Consider the following 16,498-nt stretch of genomic DNA (forward strand, 5'->3'; position numbering starts at 1 on the left):
CTCCCACAGAGTCCAAAAGTACGTTGTTTCCATCTGTGTCTCTTTTGCTGTCTTGCATATAGGGTCATCGTTACCATCTTTCTAAATTCCATATACATACGTTAATATACTGTATTGGTGTTTTTCTTTCTGGCTTACTTCACTCTGTATAATAGGCTCCAGTTTCATCCACCTCATTAGAACTGATTCAAATGCATTTTTTTAATGGCTGAGTAATATTCCATTGTGTATATGTACCACAGCTTTCTTATCCATTCGTCTGCCAATGGACATCTAGGCTGCTTCCATGTCCTGGCTATTATAAACAGTGCTGCGATGAACATTGGGGTACATGTGTCTCTTTCAATTCTGGTTTCCTCGGTGTGTATGCCCAGCAGTGGGACTGCTGGGTCATAAAGCAGTTCTATTTACAGTTTTTTAAGGCATCTCCATACTGTTCTCCATAGTGGCTGTACTAGTTTGCATTCCTACCAACAGTGTTAAGAGGGTTCCCTTTTCTCCACACCCTCTCCAGCATTTATTGTTTGTAGACTTTTTGACAGCAGCCATCCTGACCAGCGTGAGATGGTACCTCATTGTGGCTTTGATTTGCATTTCTCTGATAATGAGTGATGTTGAGCATCTTTTCATGTGTTTGTTAGCCATCTGTATGTCTTCTTTGGAGAAATGTCTGTTTAGTTCTTTGGCCCATGTTTTGATTGGGTCATTTATTGAACTGCAGGAGCTGCTTGTATATTTTTGAGATTAATTCTTTGTCAGTTGCCTCATTTGCTATTATTTTCTCCCATTCTGAAGGCTGTCTTTTCACCTTGCTAATAGTTTCCTTTGATGTGCAGAAGCTTTTAAGGTTAATTAGGTCCCATTTGTTTATTTTTGCTTTTATTTCCATTACTCTGGGAGGTGGTTCATAGAGGATTCTGCTGTGATTTATGTCAAAGGGTGTTTTGCCTATGTTTTCCTCTAGGAGTTTTATAGTTTCTGGTCTTATGTTTAGATCTTTAATCCATTTTGAGTTTATTTTTGTGTATGGTGTTAGAAAGTGTTCTAGTTTCATTCTTTTACAAGTGGTTGACCAGTTTTCCCAGGACCACTTGTTAAAGAGATTGTCTTTTCTCCATTGTGTATTCTTGCCTCCTTTGTCAAATATAAGGTGTCTATAGGTGCGTGGATTTATCTCTGGGCTTTCTATTTTGTTCCACTGATCAATATTTCTGTCTTTGTGCCAGTACCATACTGTCTTGATGACTGTAGCTTTGTAGTATAGTCTGAAGTCAGGCAGGTTGATTCCTCCAGTTCCATTCTTATTTCTCAAGATTGCTTTGGCTATTCAAGGTTTTTTGTATTGCCATACAAATTGTGAAATTATTTGTTCTAATTCTGTGAAAAATACCATTGGTAGCTTGATAGGGATTACATTGAATCTATAGATTGCTTTGGGTAGTATACTCATTTTCACTCTATTGATTTTTCCAATCCATGAACACAGTATATTTCTCCATCTATTTGTGTAATCTTTGATTTCTTTCATCAGTGTTTTATGGTTTTCTATATATAGGGAGTTGGTGATGGACAGGGAGGCCTGGCATGCTGCAATTCTTGGGGTTGCAAAGAGTCGGACATGACTGAGTAACTGAACTGAACTGAACTGATATATAGGTCTTTTGCTTCTTTAGGCAGATTTATTCTTAAGCATTTTATTCTTTTCATTGCAATGTCACTTTTTAAATTTTTTTTATAGAGAATTAAATCACATTAATTGTTGAAATGGTGCTTGCTCTTTTGAATAGCTACCAAATTCTGAAATAATGTGATGAATTTAAGAAATAAATGCTGAATGTTTACTCTCTGACAGATGCTACATAAAACGGGATCTCAAAAACATCTCATGTAATAAATATATATGTTTGGATGGGGTCTTAATAAGAAGTCGATGCTTAAGAACAAGAAAAAGATGAGAGCTGTTCATATCATTAGATACCCTGCTTTGGTTAATTGTATTCTCATATAAGAAATTCATTGTTCAAATCCTTGACATTTATTACTATACTCATGTGTACTTCTTATACAATTATTTTGTCTCTCCAGATAGATTACAAGGTTTTTGAGGGCAAAGACTATGTCTGTTGTAAATGTTCTGGAACTTTTCAACCACTCTGCTTCCTATGGATCTGAAGTGTCCAGAAACTCACAGAAAATGAATTTATTATTTGATTGCATACCTACCCAAAAGCATCTGAGCATAAAGGTAGGACAGAGTGCTTTTTTCTGAGATTTTTATGTTCAATTTCTTCAACTAACTAAGATGAACCTTCTGGGAGCTACTTTTTATCTGGGAGCTACTTTTTAAAGTCATTGGGATTTTCAACAAGTGCCTCTCAAACGGTCGTTTTTAGCCCTTAGTGAATCCATGTTTTCCATTTCAGTCTCCTCCTTGTTTCGTAACTCATGAAGATGGAAAGCACTGTAAACAGCTTACTCTCTCTTCATTTGTTTCTCATTACATGTGTTACACAGAGATCGGTGCTTTGTTTTGTGTTTAATGAGGTGTCTGCAAAATCATCATGGTTTTATATCCTCTATTACAAATTATAAACATGTGATTAGAATATTTCAATTTCTACAAAAGGAAGTCTTATGATGCCATGATGTCTGTTACACACCTCACTTAGCTGGCAGTAACAGAAGTGGGGTTGCAAGTTGGGAGCAATATTTTTACCCCTCTGAGTCATAAAATTTCAGAGCTGGAGAAAAACTAGAACTCAGAAAAACTGTACTGTAAAGCCACTGGTAATAATTGCAATGTGCCTTAGTTAGATAATATATTCTGCCCTTTTAAGGGAGGAAAGTGTTTTTCACCTAGTTTATATTTAATGACTTCCTGTTATAGCTATTGAATTTTAAATGACAAATTTTGTCCTTCAGTTTTCACACTGGATAAAAGGATTTGGCACTTAGCATACATATCTATAACTCAACCAAATTTTAGTGATAAATATTTGATATTTCAGATAACATACTTAATGAGCTCATGGATGATTCAACTAAACTGTGCCATTTTTTCATTTGTGTATGAATTTTATTAACAAGTACAAACTCTGAACACCTCTCCCCTTTTTCCTTTTCTCTCCTGTCCTATCCCCTTCTTCTCTGGAAGCCTTTTAGTGAAGGTGCACATCTGCTGCCATAAACATACAAATTAGCACATCAATGTTTCTGATGAAAAAAAAAAGTGCAATAAGAGAATGTTTTGAAAGCAAGCCAGTTTGTCAGTAAATTATAAGCTTCATTACCATAAAACTCTAACAAATAGAACCCACATCTCATTAACTGAAAGCACAATATGACTGCAGCAATATTCATCTCCCCAAAGAGTGCTTATCCATAGGAAAAAAAAGATAAAAGTTTTGCTTAGAGTTGCCACTAATGACAGCATTAACTTTATTTATTAAAGAATGTCTAAGCATTTTGCAAAATGTACATTTTACCCCCTCCCCTATCCTTTTTTTTCTGATTTAGCACAGTGGCGGGTGATACAGTACAGGAGTTATATGATGGCTAACTTGATTCCACTTTAACATCATTCTAACTATGCTCTACTAAGGATGGAGACCAGATTTTTTTTTTTCCTACAGATACTGCTTCTAACTGTGTATGGCTGGTAACATGTTTCCACAGTACATTTAAGGCCAAAATTCCATAGGGTTCCCCAATGAGTTCATTTCTGTAAAGGTAGAAGGAAAGAAATTAATTTCACCACTATATCCAAAATAGAAACTTACTTTCAAACCTAGAGTGTTCAATAGGTTTTGGAATTGCTTGGGTACCACTAAACCAACTTCTCTGTATATTATCTTGTCATGATTTGGAAACATTCTTTAAAGATGTGCTATTGTGTATGTGATTCTGTATATTTAATACTGTTTTTTAAATTCTCAGAAAGCAAAGTTAGATTTAGTAAAGTTTTCACAAGAGACTAGCAGTTTTAGAGAGGAGAGCTAATCTTAAATAGCTCCAATTGCTAAAGAGTGCCACTTTTGGAAGGAAAATCTAATCCCAAATTAAGTAAGTAATTAGACTGACAGAAGGGAACAGAGAGTAATTAGGAATAAAGACATCGCTAGTATAAGTTGAGTAAGAATGGTTTAGTCAACTATTTAACTATGGACCAAGTTTGTGAAAATAATGTCTTATACTTGCTGGAAAAAACAGGGACAATAAACAGATGAAAGGAGACTGGTGATAATTGTTCAGGCAGGGTGATGCGTGCATGGGAGTTTTCTGTAATATTCTCTTTACCTGTGTGAATGCTTGAAAATTCTCATATTTTAAATTTTAAATAGAGAAGAAAGATTTGAAACTCACATTGCATAAGGAGATCCAACCTTCCTTTTATCTGTTTTCTATTAAGCAAGGAAAACAGGAAAGGCTGAGAGAGAAGCAGTCTTAACAAGGGGAAAAGCTTACTGTGTTTCATAGCAGAGCAAGAGTTGGACCCTGAATGTGCCAGCTATTAGTTTTATGGTCTTGTGCAAATCTCTGAGCTTCTTTCTTCATTTATGAATTGGGGGTGATTATTCATACATCACAAAGTTGTTATGAAGATTAAACGGAATAAGATTTGTGAAAGTAGGATATGCACATAAGTCCTGCATTAATGCTCTCCTCTTTTACCTGGAAGTAAGATTGGTGGGTCAAGCAAAAAAAATTTAATTAAAATACCCTATTTATTTAGAATTTTAGCAAAATAATAATTTTTATATAATGTCCCCTGCAATATTTATCTGCAAGTCAAATAAGACTTGGTGTCCCATATTTGAACTGGCAACCATACACGAAAGGGATACTTCAGCAAGTGAATAGTCTTGCAAAGCTTTGCCATAACAAGCATACTGTACTTCCAGATAAGAGTGCTAGCTATAGCATGAGGGTTAGCACCTAATCGAAGATTTGGCATTGAAAGAACATGAAGAGACTAATGAGAGAGAATTTCAGCGGAGTGAAGACAAATCCAGAAATATGAGCAATTCCAAATCTCCAAGGGCTAAATATTGTTTGAGGTTATCCATGAGTAAAGGGAAGGTGTGAAAAGAAGAAGCATTCAGAAACCTGGGCTCCCAAAGAGGTTACAAAAATAAGAGGTTTCTGACTTCAGGGTAAAAGAGATAAATGTATTTAAGTGAAAATTATTCTCTCTCTGTCTCTTTTTGTCTCTGTGTCTCTGGCTGTCTCTCACACATAACATAGTTTTAACTTCTCTGTTCCTTCTATTATTCAATTACTCATTGTTTTTTTAAAATATATTACTAGATTTCCTATATCCATTCTCCTAAGAATATGTCTATTCATGTTCTTAGCCTTCTTTTGGACTTCTAACAATGAATTTAAAAAAATGAAAGCTCAGCCTTAGAACTATAAAATTGTGTGACTGAAAGCCTCAGTAAGCAATGTCCAAAAAAGATTAGAACACACAGTTTTGTTTATCAAGTAATGGAGTATGATCTCAAGTGAAACTAATACAAATATTTCTCCACTCTCTGTGTAGTATTACTGTTTCTCATGGGGGCCTAGTTAAACAAATCAATCCTTATCTACAGCAAATCAAATCTGTGCATATATTAATTTTAAGTTGGAATTTTAAAAAAGGAAATAAACAAACCCACAGCTGTCTTAAAGCAAGAAGTTCACTTGAAACTCTATACACATTCATGAGCTGATATAGAAATAAAATACACACTGTTTGAAGCTGATATACAAATTTTAAATGCCCATTCGCTCAGTGAATCTGTATTATCAAGTGCTATTGTGTGGAATTTTAGCCTGCCAGTACCCAAACATAAATTTGCTATTTTCTCCATTTGTTTCATGTGATATTTAGATGCTTGCTGCCTTTATGTTTCATATACATGCTTTGTTCCCCCAAATGCTTGCATTTTCCTGCTTTCATAACATTCTAGAAACACCTAGTGGAATGTTTTACAAAAAAATGCACAGTGACCAAAAACTTACTTAGAACTATCAAATAATGTTATATGCCTTCTCTTAAGTTGTCAGATAACATCTATCACAGGAAAGTCAATTTTTGAAACCAGACTCAGACTACAGTGAGGCCAATATGGTGCGCAGGGTGCATGTTCAATGAAACACTCATTCTCAGTTAAAGTTTGACTCTTTTGTGACCCTGAGAGCATGAATATCCTTAAATATTGCACCCAAGCTGCCTCACCCTAGTCTGAAGCTGTCTGTTAAAGTGCCAGCATGTCTATAACAGTATTTGTCTGTTGAAAATGACATTTTTAAAACAAAGAAATAAGATTTCTCCTGAAAATGTAAGAAGAGTGCATCAAAGAACTTTGCCTGACTAAGTCTTGGTGTTCCTCGGACAGATCTCACAGTCATTCCCAAACATCTGCTGACCTTTGCCATCTGCTTTTGGCTTCTTCGCATTGGACTGTTTCCTGATTGCCACCTGCTTGAGCAGCTCGTGCTTCAGGCGTTGTCATCCTTTACCAATTCTTGCTGTTCCTCTGGGACCAAGGGTAAGATAGAAGCAATCCTTTGTATTCTTGAGGCATTGCATTTAAACATATTTTTGGCATTTTTCCTTTTCTCAGATTTTCTCTTCATAGTCAATGTGTTTCACATCTCCAACTTAAATATTGAACAATGCTTATTCATAAATGCTAAAGTGAAGATAATAAAGCAATTATAATTAACATGATGATATTAAACCTGCGATACTACCTGACAAAATCACTGACCCACACGTGCTCATGAAGATGCTGGATTTGCTTCTGTAGTAGAAGGTTAAACACACTTCTTTCTTAACATTCTTTTTATGCAGTGGAGATGCACTCAGTAAAATGGCATAAAACTAATTGTTGTAAACTAAGAATGAAGCTGTGATCTGGCTATTATTACCCTGATGGGGAAAATGTGAGCTGTCATGATGGCATTATGTAATGTTTTTAGTTTTCTCTTCTTTGTACTTTTGACCTTTCCTTTCTTTATGGCAGTATAAGATGATCCAGTCTGATCCTGAACATTTCTTGACCCAGTCTCCATGCAGCTCTATCTTCAAGGGATCCTGGTTCCCTCATTGAAGAATGATCTTAGAAAACAAGATCTGGATACTACATGTGCTCTTTGCTACCAGGGTGTTATTGCTTCTTCTCATGAGGCAGGAAATAGATGGGCCCTAGGCTGAGCAGCTGAATCTGTCTCCTATGGACAGATACTCCAAGACAAAGATAATGATGGGAGCAAGGAGGAGCTGAGTGCTGCTGGGATAAAAGATAAAGAGATCAAGTATTTATCATTCTCAAAGTCAAGGAGACCTCTCAGAGGACACATGAGGAGAAAGTGGGGTCAAAAGGGAGGGGGTGTCACCCCATAAGGAGGGTTGTGAAGCTTCACATAGGCCTCTGCACTGGAATCTGTCTTGGCTAAAAGATGCACGCTCATATTGGAGAGGGACCTAAGACAGGTCAGGTATGTAAAAATATAATTGGGTGAAAGTAAACAGAGACCCAGAAGAACTGCCCTACTTAAATGATTTAACCACCTCTTACTGTGCTCCTCCTCATTAGGGAGGATGTTCATACCTTTTATCTTTGGGCGTGCATCTTGGTCTTGCTTCTATCTTAACTAAACAAACTGTTCCTCTGTGTGCTCTCCCACTTGTTGTGTCTCTAATAATAAATCTGTTTTTACAGTTTTTTTCCTCCTTGAGAAATTCATTTTTCAGTGGCGACAAGAGCGAGGGAAACTTTGCTTCTAACCTCTAGCCCCTGGTGGACTGGTGGCCAAGATTCCTGATTTTCACCTGGGCTACTCAGGTTCAATTTCTAGGCAGGAAAATAAAGTTTATTCAAGCCACTGCACACTACTGTCTCCTCGAGATCATTCAGTTACAAAGTAAAAAGATATATATTTGGATAATAAACAATATGTATACAAATACCTAAATATGCCTTTAAAACTCCACTCATTTCTACAGTTACTTAAGTCTGCAACTTATTTTCTCACCTCCTCCAGTGAGATCATTTCATATATTTGTAATATAGTTACCTGATTTTGTCACTTTCTGCCTTCCACCCTGGGATTTCCTTGACCTCATAAAGGATGTTTTTTAAATATGCATACATTATGTTAACTCCTATGCTTAGAGTTTTGACAAAAAAGTAGTGTCATGAGTTCACACTTACAGTATCATATCCAATAGTTCCTCTATTCTCAATAATTTTCTATGCTTCGCCTATTCAATCTTCTCCTCCCTGCAGGCCTCTGGTAACCACTGATTTTTCTGACTACTGTATGTCATATAATGGGAATCAAAAAGTATGTAGCATTCTTAGACTGGTTCCTTTAACTTAAAAATATGCATTTAGAGTTCATTCTTTTTTTTTTTTACACTCTATTCTCAATTTTAGGTTTATAAGATCATTTTCTCACCATTAAGTAGCTTATAGAGTTTTGTTTATTTTTTCTTTTAATTAAACTAAGGAAATTCCCTTCTATCCTAGTACACCACTGCTCATAGTGCACAAAAACACTAATAGTTTCATTGTTAATTAATTGAAAAACTAACCGTTTAAATTTTTTATATTATGCCAAAGTCCTGGATGGTGTATATACCTATAGGTATATAACAGCACTTTAAGAATATTTTAGGAAAATGATTAGTGTTACTAAATGAACTGGGCTTCCCTGGTAGCTCAGCTGGTAAAGAATCTGCCTGCAATGCAGGAGACCCTGGCTCAATTCCAGGGTGGGGAAGTTCCCCTGGAGAAGGGCCAGGCTACCCACTCCAGTATTCTTGGGCTTCCCTGGTGGCTCAGCTGGTAAAGAATCCACCTGCAATGTGGGAGATTTGAGTTCGATCCCTGGGTTGGGAAGATCCCCTGGAGAAGGGAAAGGCTACCCACTTCAGTATTCTTGCCTGGAGAATTCCATGGACTCTATAGTCCATGGGGTCGCAAAAAGTCGTTCAGACTTTCACTTTCACTTTTCTCTATTCTATGTTGAAACTTTATCAAGAACAGATATTGGATTTGTTCAAATGCTTTTTCTGTGTCAGTTATATGATTACATGATTCTTAAATGCATTGATGTGTTGAATTACATTGATTGATGTTGAAATGTTGAAACAAACTTAAAAAAAAAAAAACCTCTAGTAAATCCTAATAAGCATGGTGCAAAATTATTTGTGGACATGCTGGATTTGATTTCCTAATAATTTGCTGAAGATTTTTGCATCTATGCTCATGATAAGTAGCAGTCTATGCATTTTATTTATGTGGTTTATTACAGGTAACGTCCGCCTCATACATCAAGTGAGTTAGGAAATGTTCCCTCTCCTTGTATCATCTGGAAGAGATTGTGGGAAATTGTTATTATTTCTTTCATAGTATTTGGTAGAATTGCTCAGTGAAACTGTCTAAGATGAAGGCTTTCTTTTGTGGTAATTTATTCATTTTTGATTCAAGTTTCTAATGGATATATGCCTGTTTAAATTATCAATTTTTTCCTTGTGAGCATTGGTAGTTTGTGTCTTTCAAAGAGTAGTTTCAAAGGTTAATTTCATCAAATTATAAAACTAGTGAGCATAGACATGTACATAGTACTTTTATTTTAATTTTAAGGTATTAGTAATGACTTTATTTTTGATATTATTGTTCTGTGACTACTTTTCTTCTGGGTTAGCTTGGCTAGAGGTTTATCAATTATATTGATCTTTTCAAAGTAGCAGCATTTATTTTCATTGATTTCCTCTATCATGTTCCTGCTTTCAATGTTATTGAAATTCTACAATTTTTATTGTTTCTTTCCTTCTGATTGCTCTAATCTTTAATTCTTCTTATTTCTCTTGCCTCCTAAGGTACAAGATAAGTTTATTGATCTTAGATCAGTCTTCTTTACTAATATATGCATTCAATGCTATGACTTCATGTGTAAGCACTGCTTTAGCTGCATCCTGCAACTTTTGATGTTATGTTTTCATTTAGTTCAAATTATTATTATTTTTATATTGAAGTATAGTTGTTTACAAGGTTGTGTTCATTTCAAGTACACTAGCTAAAATTATTTTCAATTTCTCCTGAGACATTATTTGATACATATTTCATTTGTTAAATTGATTGAAATATTGAAGTAATGTGTTTAATTTTAAAAATTAAAATATCTGGCAGTATTCTTTTTATGTTTCTGTTATCAATTTATCATTTAATTCTGATATACTCTGAGGACTTTGTGTGATTCATATTCTCTAAAATTTGTTAAAATGAGTATTATGACACAGTACGTGATCTTTCTAAATGTTTCTTGTGAGCTTAAAAAGAATCTTTATTATGCTATTGTTAGTTGGAGTATACTGTGCGTGTGTGTGTGTGTGTTTGTGTGTGCGCGCGCGCGCGCGCATGCTCAGATGCTCAGTCGTGTCTGACTCTTTGCAACTCCATGGACTGGATCCCACTAGGCTTCTCTGTCCATGAGATTTTCCAGGCAAGAATCCTAGAGTGGGTTGCCATTTCCTACTCCGCGGGATCTTCCTGACCCAAGGATTGAACTCACATCTATTGTGTCTCCAGTATTGGCAGGTGGATTCTTTTCAGGTCATCTGTATGCTTACTGATGTTATGCTTGCTTGATTTATCAGTTACTGAAAGAGTGCTGCTTAAGTGCCCCACTATAACAATTAATTTGTCTATTTTTTATTGCAGTTTATGAATTTTTCTTCATATATTTTGATGCTCTGTTAGATGTGTACACATTATGGCTTGCTATTTGGGGGCAAGTTGACCCCTTATCATCATGTAATTCCATCTTTATCCTTAATAATTTTATTTTTTGTTAAGTGTACTTTGTTTGAAATTAATATAAGGAGCCTAATTTCTTTCATTTATTGTTACCACTATACATGACATGAGCCTTCCTCTCTTTTCATCCAAAAGCAATTTCAATTCTATACTAAAATAAACTCACATATATACATACACAGGCTTTGTACAACAATGTTCATAACACATTTATTAATAATAGCCCCCAGATGGAAGCAACACCAAGGTCCATCAACAGGAGAATTGATTAACAACACATGTTACTTCCATATTATGAGAAACTATTCAGCAATAAAAATGAATGTACTAATAAAATGAGCATTAGTTTGGATAAGTCTTAAAAACAAAGAAGTTAGGCATAAAGGCGTGCATACCTAATGATTACATTTAAATAATATTTTAGTGATGGCAAAGTGGTCTTCAATGATAGAAATTAGAAAGCAGCTGCCTCTGAGTGGAGGGAGAATAAGCTGGAAAGGGACATGAAAGAAACTTCTGGAATGATGAAAATGGTCCTCTACATTTTGTTTTAGATGGTGATTACATAGATGTATACAACTGTCAAAACATCAAATGGAATGCTAAAGATGTATTTTAAGATCTCAATAAAAAGTTCAGCTTCTGTAAATATATTTGTGCATTTTCTAAATGTGAAAGGTAAATAGTGAATTAAGCATGCTGTAAGACAAAAAAGAAAGAGAAAGAACAAAAGAGAATTTAAAAATGAAAAGAGAAAGAGTTAAACTGTTTCTCATGTAGGATATTAGTTGAAGAATCAAGTAAGCAGTTTGTCAAACAGTAGATAGACATATTTTTGGTGGGATGACTAGAAAATAATATTTTAATTTCTTGTTCATCTGTGAGAGAAATATGAATCTTTTGCCTGAGTTTGTTCAGAGAGTTCACAAGAGTTAACTTACTGTCATTCATCAGGTCTTACCCATCAGAATGCACTATTTAGCAGTTTTATTGGCAAAAGATTATTCACTAAGTACTATATTAAGCTTAAGTGTGTTCATCAAAAGTTTTATATGGGGAGATTATGGGTAGCACTTCGATAATAATTAACTGTTTGTCTTTTCTCTCTTGATAATAGAGAGACACATATCTTTTTAGTTCAGTCCATTCAGGCTGTTATAACAAAATACTGTAGATTATGTGGCTCATAAACAGCAAACTTTTACTTCTCACAGTTTTGGAGGCTGGAAGTCCAAAAGCAAGGTGCTGAGTGTGATGGAGTTCTGATGAGGCTGCTCCATTAAGTTGAAGACTGCCAAGTTTTCACTATGTCCTCGCATGGTGTAAAGGATGAGCTAGATCTCTGAGATCTCTTTTATAAGGGCACTAATCCCTCTCATGATGACCTAATCACTTTCCAAAGATCCCACCTTCTAATACCATTACCATGGGTGTTAGGTCTTCAGCATATGAATTAGGGAGGGACATAAACATTTATATAGTAACACTTTCTCACTTTGGAGACAGAACTAAAGTCCAAATCTATCAATAAGCTATATTAAAGATGTTAATGGACTAGGTAACAGGCTTACAACAAACATGGTCTGAATAGCAGTATACCTAATTTCATCTAATAATGAACCCTATGAATTCTGAATTCAGCTTCTAGAATCATAAAAACAGAAAGATGACTATATTAAATTCTTTCATTTTATAGATAGGGAAATCAAGTTTAGAGGGATAAAATGGCTCATCCCAATTTACATGAAAGAGTTAGTAGCATAATTAAGACTAGAACATACTCCCTCATCTCTAAGTCCATTTTTTCTGATCAATTTTTGATATAACTCAAATTGGCATACTGCCTTTTTCACATAGTGCATTTTATAAAGTTTCCTTGGTGGTTCAATCAGTAGTCTGCCTGCAATGCAGGAGACCTGGTTTCAAACCTGGGTTGGGAAGACCCCTTGCAGAAGGAAATGGTAACCCACTCCAGTATTCTTGCCTGGATACACCGAGTGATGACTTAATGTTGAGAAACCGATTATGATTGATTAGAGAGAAGGAAGAGTAGCTCACCTTTGTTGAGGGGAAAACAAGAGCAGAAAAACATAAAAAGTTTCAATAGAATAAAATAGTAAGAAATTAAGCATAATGAAATCCTTCCAACTAGATCAGTTTAGATTCTAACCCAGTCTCATCACTATGTCTGAATGATCATTACTTTTCAGTCTAGAAAATGATCTATATCCCCAATAAGAAACATTCAAAAGAGAAAGATAATGTCAATTTATAAGAAAACAAATTCTTCAACTCCATTTTGTAATCTTTGTACCTTGTAAGAATCCTTATTTTGGTAGATAATTTTCTCTGATTTTTTAAACTTTATATTCTCTATTTCATACTATTCATTTCTTTAGGATTGGGACATAAAGGTGTGGTAGCTGTGTTACTAAATGCTCTAAAATGTTCTAAGGTGTTCTCCTCAAGATATCCACCCACAGTTGTTGATAGCTAACACTCCCAAATTCTCAATAACAAAAACAAATGCTATTCTCATAGCTATATTAATTACATTAATCTGGGAACCCTCTTCCTAAATGATATAACAAGTATATTGAATTATTATTATTTACCAGGCACAGTGCTAGGTATTTTACAAGCATTATTTTATTTAATTCTCACAACAATCTCATAAAGTTAGCAAGATTATTATCCTTATTTTATAGGTGAAGAAGCTGACATTCAAGGAAGATAAATAACCTAGCTAAGGGCACATAGGTAATTCCTGAGCCATTACTCTTAACCATTACGTTCAGACATGGCAAGTGAAAATTTCAACAGCTTCCTACCTAGATAAATTAGAACATTTCTGCTTTTATCTTTTGCTTGCTAGAATATTAATTACAACTGGTAATTCCCATGATTCTAATCATTTAGTTAAAGGTGTTCTTCTTTTCTACTTGCCTCTTTTAAAAAGGGAAGAATTCATAAGTAGCATTAAAAAGGGGATTGGAAATACCAAATGTTATCTAAAATCACATCTAGAATTCACAATTAGTAAAACAACATCACAGTATTAGCTGGAGTTCCATCATAAACAAAATGTCAATAGGTCAGAAATTGGAAAAATTAGGTGGTTATAAATTGCTTCCTCATAGTACTTGTCATCAGTTTGACCTTCTGGCAGTTGTCAGTTCTCTCTTTGTGATTCAGTAGCTTTTACAGAGTTGTTTTAAGTTTCAGAATAAAACAAAACATATAAACAACAGAATAAACATTTATGGAGCTTGGCCTTTGACCAGACATTATTTTTTGTCTCCTGCAAAAGTCTCAGAAGATAGACATTTGACATTTTCTCTTTGAGTAGAGGCTGCTTTCCTCTGTGCTTCTTCTTATCATTTTCTCTCACTACTTTCTATATCCTATCTGATCTTACACATAACAGAAAGCAAAAGATAGGTGCATATTTAGAACAGAAGGGTTAGAACAAAGCGAGAGCTTTACAACTGAATATCACCTTTCATTCACCTTTCATCTTCTTCCTTCTCATCATTTCCTTCTCTTGCACTTGCACATGATGTAGTATGAGCTATTTAAAAAGTCAGTGGCACCTTTTTCAAAATAATCTTCAATAGATGTGTGTGCAGGAGTGAGCAGTTCCAGAGACTTTGGTTAAAAGCATGTTTTCGGCAAAAATGACAATAGATTTGTGTTCTTTGACTTGCAAGCATGGAAGGTCTTTATCAGCAGACTTTGTAGTTCTGGAGAATGCAGTTATAGCCCAATAATAGTATACCATACATTATTTCACATTCTCCAAAGAAGAATTCTTAAGATGTCTTTTGTTTAGTCCAATAATAATCTTGGCATAATCTCCTTTAGTATGTTTAACTTTTTAGACACTAAGTGTTTAGTTTTTATTTCACATCACTGCTTCTGGTTTCTGAAATTAACTAAGTATGTATGTAAAACATATACCTAACAACAAACCAACCAATGGTGAGGTACTTAACCAAAGATAGGTGCCCTTTAACTATTTGACAGATATATGGAATATATCTATGCTTATGTTAATTCATGTATTAAGCTCACAGGGATGAAATGTAATGGCACACTTGCTTAAAAAATTCTCTTTGCTCCTTTTAAGTTTCGAAGACTATAGCATCGGTTTTGTCACCAGGTAATTGCTATGCAATGAATTTATATATAAATTACATTCAGTTCAGTTCAGTTCAGTTCAGTTGCTCAGTCATGTCCAACTCTTTGTGACCCCATGAATAGCCGCATGCCAGGCCTCCCTGTCCATCATCAACTCCGAAGTTACCCAAACTCATGTCCATTGAGTCGGTGATGCCATCCAACCATCTCATCCTCTGTTGTCCCCTTCTCCTCTCACCCTCAACCTTTCCCAGCATCAGGGTCTTTTCAAATGAGTCAGCTCTTATAAATTACATTACATTCCCCCAAATCTTTAATTTTGCACTGTAATATTTTTTTATAACAGAAAGTTGAGTAGCATCATCTATGAATTCACCTAAGCCACCAGGAAGAAAAGGCTTTGCTAATGTAGATCACATCTTAGCTTGGATTTGAAAGGTAGTTCAGAGTAGAAAATGTAGCTTCTGTTAGCAAATAATAGGGTGTTTGACATAATGAATACTGAGAACCCTATACTGGTGATTCCAAATCTCTCTCCTGTGAGTGATCCAAAGCATAAGACTAAACAAATATAATTAGGTTTTGCTGAGTAAAGTTATTATTTGTTTAAATGTTGTAATCTTCTTACTAAATATAATCTGAAACTTAATTTGATGACAAGTAGTAAATATTGAAAAGCAGTGTGAATTTTCATAAAATGTATCTGGTATGCAACCCCCTTTGATATTTTTTATATTTTCATAATTAAAACTTACTTCCCCTACTGTTTCCCCAAGTCTCCTAAAATCACAGTGAAAATTTCTTAGAAATACAAGGTGGACACAGCAGAAAATTAAACTTGTTGTTATTTTAATCTTATAGAAATCAAACAATTGTGTGATAGAATGCATAGTAGATGCATACAAAGAAATTGTCTTCTTTTAACTGGGTAGCCAAGATCTTTGGGAAAATCTTTCTAGAACATTCACAACAAAGCTGAAAGGATCTAAATATAGTAATGGAGGATATTTTTATCTCCAGTATAAGTCTGATGAATTTAGTAAAAACAGGAACAACTGCTTTTATGTACTGCTGATATAATATAAAATGTCATCAGAGGAGAATTTAAAGCAAATTGCAAGTCACTGTCAGCACTGAATAGAGAAAAGACTTTGGTTTCTTTCCAGAGCAGTTGGAAAACCTCCCAGTGGTCCTACACAGCTGTAAGCGCAAGCAATCCAGCAACTGGACATTCCATATGTAATGTTAGCTGAAGCTCCCTAGAGGCACTTGAGTCTCAGTACATAGCCTTCAGTCCAAAATAATCTGACCAGTTAAAAATACATAAAACAGAGTCCCCCCCACACACACAAAAAAGGGAAGAAGAAAACAACCAAACAAAAAATACCCAGAGGCATATAAAAATGAGGTGGCTACACAGAGTGAAAACAAAAGGAAAATATGATTTTGAAGCCATGCAATGGTAACAATTCTCTATATGGTCTTAGCCAAAGGACAAAGGTGAGTAAAAGGTCTGTGACAATTATCTGGGTTAATTTCACTGG

Source organism: Bubalus kerabau, chromosome X (assembly GCF_029407905.1).
Source record: "Bubalus kerabau isolate K-KA32 ecotype Philippines breed swamp buffalo chromosome X, PCC_UOA_SB_1v2, whole genome shotgun sequence".
Taxonomy (NCBI): domain Eukaryota; kingdom Metazoa; phylum Chordata; class Mammalia; order Artiodactyla; family Bovidae; genus Bubalus; species Bubalus kerabau.